Raw genomic sequence first — 7,002 nt, forward strand, 5'->3', positions numbered from 1 at the left:
TGTATGGCGAAGCAACAATTGGTTCTAAAGGCAGCAAGCAGCTCACTGATGTTTGGATTGTTGATTCAGGAGCAACATGGCACATGACTCCTCATCGTGATTGGTTTTGTACATATGAACCTGTCTCGAAAGGATCGGTGTTTATGGGAAACGATCATGCCTTAAAAATTGATGGAATGGGTACTGTCAAAATAAAAATGTTTGACGGTTCTATTCGTTCACTTCAAGGGGTAAGACACGTGAAAGGCTTGAAGAAGAATTTGTTGTCGATTGGGCAATTGGATGAACTTAGATGCAAGATCCATATTGAAGGTGGGATCTTGAAAGTTGTTAAAGGAGCTCTTGTGGTAATAAAAGCAGAAAAGATTGCAGCAAATCTATACATGCTTATGGGAGATACTTTGCAAGAGGCAGAGGCATCAGTTGCTTCAACAAGCCAAGAAGAAATGATGATGATATGGCATTGCAAACTAGGCCACATGTCAGAACGAGGCTTGAAGATTCTTTTAGAACGTAATCTCATTCCCGGGCTCAAATCGGTAAACTTACCGTTTTGTAAGCACTGCGTTACAAGCAAACAACATAGATTGACGTTTGGTAGATCAACTGCTCGGAGCAAGCACATATTGGAGTTGATTCATTCTGATGTGTGGGAATCGCCAGAGATGTCCCTAGGAGGAGCAAAATATCTTGTATCATTTATTGATGATTACTCTAGGAGGCTATGGGTGTACCCGATCAAGAAGAAGTCAGAAGTGTTTGCGATGTTCAAAGAGTTCAAAGCAAAGTTAGAACTTGAATCTGGAAAGAAGATCAAGTGTTTAAGGACAGATAATGGAGGAGAATATGTCGATGGTGATTTCCTAACATTTTGCAAGCAAGCAGGTATTCAACGGCAATTCACAGTTGCATATACGCCTCAGCAAAATGGTGTAGTAGAGCGAATGAATAGGACTCTCCTAGAAAGAGCACGAGCTATGTTGCAAACTGCAGGTTTAGCCAAGTCTTTTTGGGTAGAAGCTGTTAAAATCGCCTGTTATGTGATAAATCGGTCACCATCAACTGCAATTGGGTTAAAGACACTGATGAGCGGATAATTTATACGCTTTTTGGCATTGTTTTTAGTATGTTTTCAGTTGAATCTAGTTACTTTTAGGGACGTTTTCATTAGTTTTTATGTTAAATTCACATTTCTAGACTTTACTATGAGTTTGTGTGTTTTTCTATGATTTTAGGTATTTTCTGGCTGAAATTAAGGGACTTGAGCAAAAATCAGATTCAGAGGTTGAAGAAGGACTGCTGATGCTGTCGGATTCTGACCTCCCTGCACTCAAAGTGGATTTTCTGGAGCTACAGAACTCAAAATGGCGCGCTTCCAATTTCGTTGGAAAGTAGACATCCAGGGCTTTCCAGAAATATATAATAGTTTATACTTTGGCTAATAATAGATGACGTAAACTGGCGTTCAACGCCAGCTTTCTGCCCAAATCTGGCGTCCAGCGCCAGAAAAGGATCCAAAACCAGAGTTGAACGCCCAAACTGGAACAAAAACTGGCGTTCAACTCCAAGAAAGACCTCTACACGTGCAACACTCAAGCTCAGCCCAAGCACACACCAAGTGGGCCCCGGAAGTAGATTTATGCATCAATTACTTACTCATGTAAACCCTAGTAGCTAGTTTATTATAAATAGGACCTTTTACTATTGTATTAGACGTCTTTTTGACCATCTTTGGATGCCTGGTTCTTAGATCAGAGGGGCTGGCCATTCGGCCATGCCTGGACCTTCACTTATGTATTTTTAACGGTAGAGTTTCTACACTCCATAGATTAAGGTGTGGAGCTCTGCTGTTCCTCAAAGATTAATGCAAAGTACTACTGTTTTCTATTCAATTCATCTTGTTTCGCTTCTAAGATATTCATTCGTACTTCAATCTGAATGTGATGAACGTGACAATCATCATCATTCCCTATGAACGCGTGCCTGACAACCACTTCCATTCTACCTTAGACTGAATGAGTATCTCTTATATCTCCTAACCAGAATCTTCGTGGTGTAAGCTAGAATGATGGCGGCATTCAAGAGAATCCGAAAGGTCTAAATCTTGTCTGTGGTATTCCGAGTAGGATTCAATGATTGAATGACTGTGACGAGCTTCAAACTCGCGATTGCCGGGCGTAGTGACAGACGCAAAAGGATAGTAAATCCTACTCTAGCATGATCGAGAACCGATAGATGAATAGCCGTGCCATGACAGGGTGCGTTGATCATTTTCACTGAGAGGATAAGATGAAGCCATTGACAAGGGTGATGTCTCCAGACGATTAGCCGTGCCGTGACAGGGCATTGGATCATTTTCCCGAGAGATGACCGAAAGTAGCCGTTGACAATGGTGATGTATCACATAAAGCCAGCCATGGAAAGGAGCAAGACTGATTGGATGAAGATAACAGGAAAGCAGAGGTTCAGAGGAACGAAAAGCATCTCCATTCGCTTATCTAAAATTCCTACCAATGATTTACATAAGTACCTCTATCCCTATTCTATTATTTATTTTCGAAAACCCATTACTGTTTTATATCTGCCTGACTGAGATTTACAAGGTGACCATAGCTTGCTTCATACCGACAATCTCCGTGGGATTCGACCCTTACTCACGTAAGGTATTACTTGGACGACCCAGTGCACTTGCTGGTTAGTTATGCGAAGTTGTGAAGATATGTTTAGACCATGGTTCTGTGCATCCGTTTTTGGTGCCATTGCCAGGGAATCAATTTCGAACAACAATTCACAACCCGAGTAGCAATTTTGCATACCAAGTTTTTGGCGCCGTTGCCGGGGATTGTTCGAGTTTGGACAACTGACGGTTCATCTTGTTGCTCAGATTAGGTAATCTTCTTTTTGTTTTCTTTTCAAAAATATTTCAAAATTTTCTCACCTGTTTTCGAAAAAAAAAAATTTGTTTTCAAAAATATATTTTTCTTCAGAATTTTTAAGAATGAATTCTAGTGTTTCACGAAGCATGCGAAGCCTGGCTGGCTGTAAAGCCATGTCTAAATTTATTTGGACTGAGGCAGCAATTTGTTATCAAGAGCAAGCTAGTTGTTGTTAATCCACCTGCTGCTGTTCCTGATTTACATGCTAAAGCTTGGCTAGCCATTGGCCATGTCTAGTGTTTTGGACCGGAGCTTTCATTGAAAGCTTGGCTGGCTAGTGAGCCATGTCTAATTCCTGGACTGAAGCTTTAGACTAAGAATGCAAGATTCCTGGAATTCATATTAAAAATTTTAGAATCCTTATTTTTCTTTTACTAAATAATTTTCGAAAAAAACCAAAAAAATCATAAAATCATAAAAAAATCAAAAATATTTTTTGTTTTTGTTTGAGTCTTGAGTCATGTTATAAGTTTGGTGTCACTTGCATATGCATCTTGCATTTTTCGAAAATTTCATGCATTCATAGTGTTCTTCATGATCTTCAAGTTGTTCTTGGTGAGTCTTCTTGTTTGATCTTGATGATTTTTTGTTTTGTGTTGAATGTTGTTTTTCATATGCATTCTTGAATTCTTAGTGTCTAAGCATTAAAGAATTCTAAGTTTGGTGTCTTGCATGTTTTCTTTGCATAAAAAATTTTTCAAAAATATGTTCTTGATGTTCATCATGATCTTCATAGTGTTCTTGGTGTTCATATTGACATTCATAGCATTCTTGCATGCATCACATGTTTTGATCTAAAATTCTCATGCATTGCATAATTTTCATGTTTTTCTCCCTCATCATAAAAATTCAAAAATAAAAATAAAAAAATTCAAAAAAATATCTTTCCCTTTTTCTCTCATCAAATTCGAAAATTTGAGTTGACTTTTTCAAAAATTTTTAAAATCAAGTTGTTTCTTATGAGTCAAATCAAATTTTCAATTTGAAAATCTTATCTTTTTTCAAAATCTTTTTCAAAAATCAAATCTTTTTCATTTTTCTTAGTTATTTTCGAAAATTCCAAAAATATTTTTCAAAAATATTTTTCTTATTTTTATATCAAATTTTTGAAAATAACATAATCAATTAATGTTTTGATTCAAAAATTTCAAGTTTGTTACTTACTTGTTAAGAAAGATTCAAACTTTAAGTTCTAGAATCATATCTTGTGATTTCTTGTGAACCAAGTCATTAATTGAGATTTTAAAAATCAAATCTTTTTCAAAAACTAATTTCAATCATATCTTTTCAAAATATCTTCTTATCATATCTTTTTCAAAAATTTGATTTCGAAATATCTTTTCTAACTTCCTAACTTCTTATCTTTTCAAAATTTGTTTCAACTAACTAACTAACTTTTTATTTGTTTCCTAACTTTTTCAAAACTACCTAACTAACTCTCTCTCTCTAATTTTCGAAAATATCTTCCCTCTTTTTCAAAAATTTCTTTTTAATTAACTAATTATTTTTATTTTTGATTTCAAAATTTTTCGAAAATTACTAACCTTTTTCAAAAACTATTTTCGAAAATCACTAACCCTTTTTCAAAAATTATTTTCAAAAATTCTCCCTCTCCCATCTTATTCTATTTATTTATTCATCTACTAACATCTCATCTCACATCTCAACCCTCCTCACAGTTGTGTTTCTTCCATTACATTACATTCTTTGTCTCCCTCTTTTCTTCCACTCACAAAGGAATCCCTATACTGTGGTATAAAGGATCCATATTATTATTTTTTCTGTGCCCTCTTCTTTGTCATATGAGCAGGAGCAAGGACAAGAACATTCTTGTTGAAGCAGATCCAGAACCTGAAAGGACTCTGAAGAGAAAATTAAGAGAAGCTAAATTACAACAATCCAGAGATAACCTTTCAGAAATTTTCGAACAGGAAGAGGAGATGGCAACCGAAAATAATAATAATGCAAGGAGAATGCTTGGTGACTTTACTGCACCTAATACCAATTTACATGGAAGAAGCATCTCCATTCCTGCCATTGGAGCAAACAACTTTGAGCTGAAACCTCAATTAGTTTCTCTATTGCAGCAGAACTACAAGTTTCATGGACTTCCATCTGAAGATCTTTTTCAGTTCTTAACTGAATTCTTACAGATATGTGATACTGTTAAGACTAATGGAGTAGATCCTGAAGTCTACAGGCTCATGCTTTTCCCTTTTGCTGTAAGAGACAGAGCTAGAGTGTGGTTGGATTCTCAACCCAAGGATAGCCTGAACTCTTGGGATAAGCTGGTCAAGGCTTTCTTAGCCAAGTTCTTTCCTCCTCAAAAGCTGAGCAAGCTTAGAGTGGATGTTCAAACCTTCAGACAAAAAGAAGGTAAATCCCTCTATGAAGCTTGGGAGAGATACAAAGGACTGACCAAAAAGTGTCCCTCTGACATGCTTTCAGAATGGACCATCCTTGATATATTCTATGATGGTTTATTTGAGTTATCAAAGATGTCATTGGATACTTCTGCAGGTGGATCCATTCACCTAAAGAAAACGCCTGCAGAAGCTCAAGAACTCATTGACATGGTTGCAAATAATCAATTCATGTACACTTCTGAAAGGAATCCTGTGAATAATGGGACGCCTATGAAGAAGGGAGTTCTTGAGATTGACACTCTGAATGTCATATTGGCTCAGAACAAAATATTGACTCAACAAGTCAATATGATTTCTCAGAGTCTGAATGGAATGCAAGCTGCATCCAACAGTACTCAAGAGGCTTCTTATGCAGAAGAAGCTTATGATCCTGAAAACCCTGCAATGGCAGAGGTGAATTATTTAGGTGAACCTTATATGGAGAAATCACCCAAATTTCTCATGGAAGGATCAAAAGCCTCAACAAGGCTTTAATAATGGTGGAAGAAACAGGTTTAACAATAATAAACCTTTTCCATCATCCACTCAACAACAGACAGAGAACTCTGAACAAAATACTTCTAATTTAGCGAACTTAGTCTCTAATCTGTCTAAGGCCACTGTGAGTTTCATGAATGAAACAAGGTCTTCCATTAGAAATTTGGAAGCACAAGTTGGCCAGCTGAGTAAAAGAATCACTGAAATCCCTCCTAGTACTCTCCCAAGCAATACAGAAGAGAATCCAAAAGGAAAGTGCAAGGTCATTGACATAAGCACCATGGCCGAACCTGTAAGGGAAGGAGAGGACGTGAATCCCAAGGAGGAAGACCTCCTGGGACGTCCAGTGATCAATAAGGAGCTTCCCTCTGAGGAACCAAAGGAATCTGAGGCTCATCTAGAGACCATAGAGATTCCATTGAACCTCCTTATGCCCTTCATGAGCTCTGATGAGTATTCCTCTTCTGAAGAGAATGAGGATGTTACTGAAGAGCAAACTGCCAAGTTTCTTGGTGCAATCATGAAGCTAAATGCCAAATTATTTGGCATTGATACTTGGGAAGTTGAACCTCCCTTGTTCATCAATGAACTAAGTGATCTGGATCAACTGACATTGCCTCAGAAGAGACAGGATCCTGGAAAGTTCATAATACCTTGTACCATAGGCACCATGATCTTTAAGGCTCTGTGTGACCTTGGTTCAGGGATAAACCTCATGCCCCTCTCTGTAATAGAGAAACTGGGAATCTATGGGGTGCAAGCTGCTAAAATCTCATTAGAGATGGCAGACAGTTCAAGAAAACAGGCTTATGGACAAGTAGAGGACGTGTTAGTAAAGGTTGAAGGCCTTTACATCCCTGCTGATTTCATAGTCCTGGATACTGGAAAGGAAGAGGATGAATCCATCATCCTAGGAAGACCTTTCCTGGCCACAGCAAGAGCTGTGATTGATGTTGACAGAGGTGAACTAGTCCTTCAATGGAATGAGGACTCCCTTGTATTTAAAACTCAAGGATCTCCCTCTGCAACCATGAAGAAGAAGCATGAAAATCTTCTCTCAAAGCAGAGTCAACCCAAACCCCCACAGTCAAACTCTAAGTTTGGTGTTGAACTTCCATATCCAAACTCTAAGTTTGGTGTTGGAGAGTTTCAACAATGCTCTG

General features: G+C 37.7%; 1 non-coding gene across 1 annotated transcript; it reads right to left on the minus strand.

Moving 5' to 3' along the window:
* Positions 1-5,272: 5,272 nt before the first annotated feature.
* LOC112788062 (small nucleolar RNA R71) lies at positions 5,273-5,380 on the minus strand. Its single transcript, XR_003195444.1, has one exon. It is a non-coding gene; the product is annotated as a small nucleolar RNA R71 (small nucleolar RNA).
* Between the last annotated feature and the right edge of the window lie 1,622 nt (positions 5,381-7,002).

This window comes from Arachis hypogaea, chromosome 20, assembly GCF_003086295.3.
Source record: "Arachis hypogaea cultivar Tifrunner chromosome 20, arahy.Tifrunner.gnm2.J5K5, whole genome shotgun sequence".
In the NCBI taxonomy this organism is placed as follows: Eukaryota; Viridiplantae; Streptophyta; class Magnoliopsida; order Fabales; family Fabaceae; genus Arachis; species Arachis hypogaea.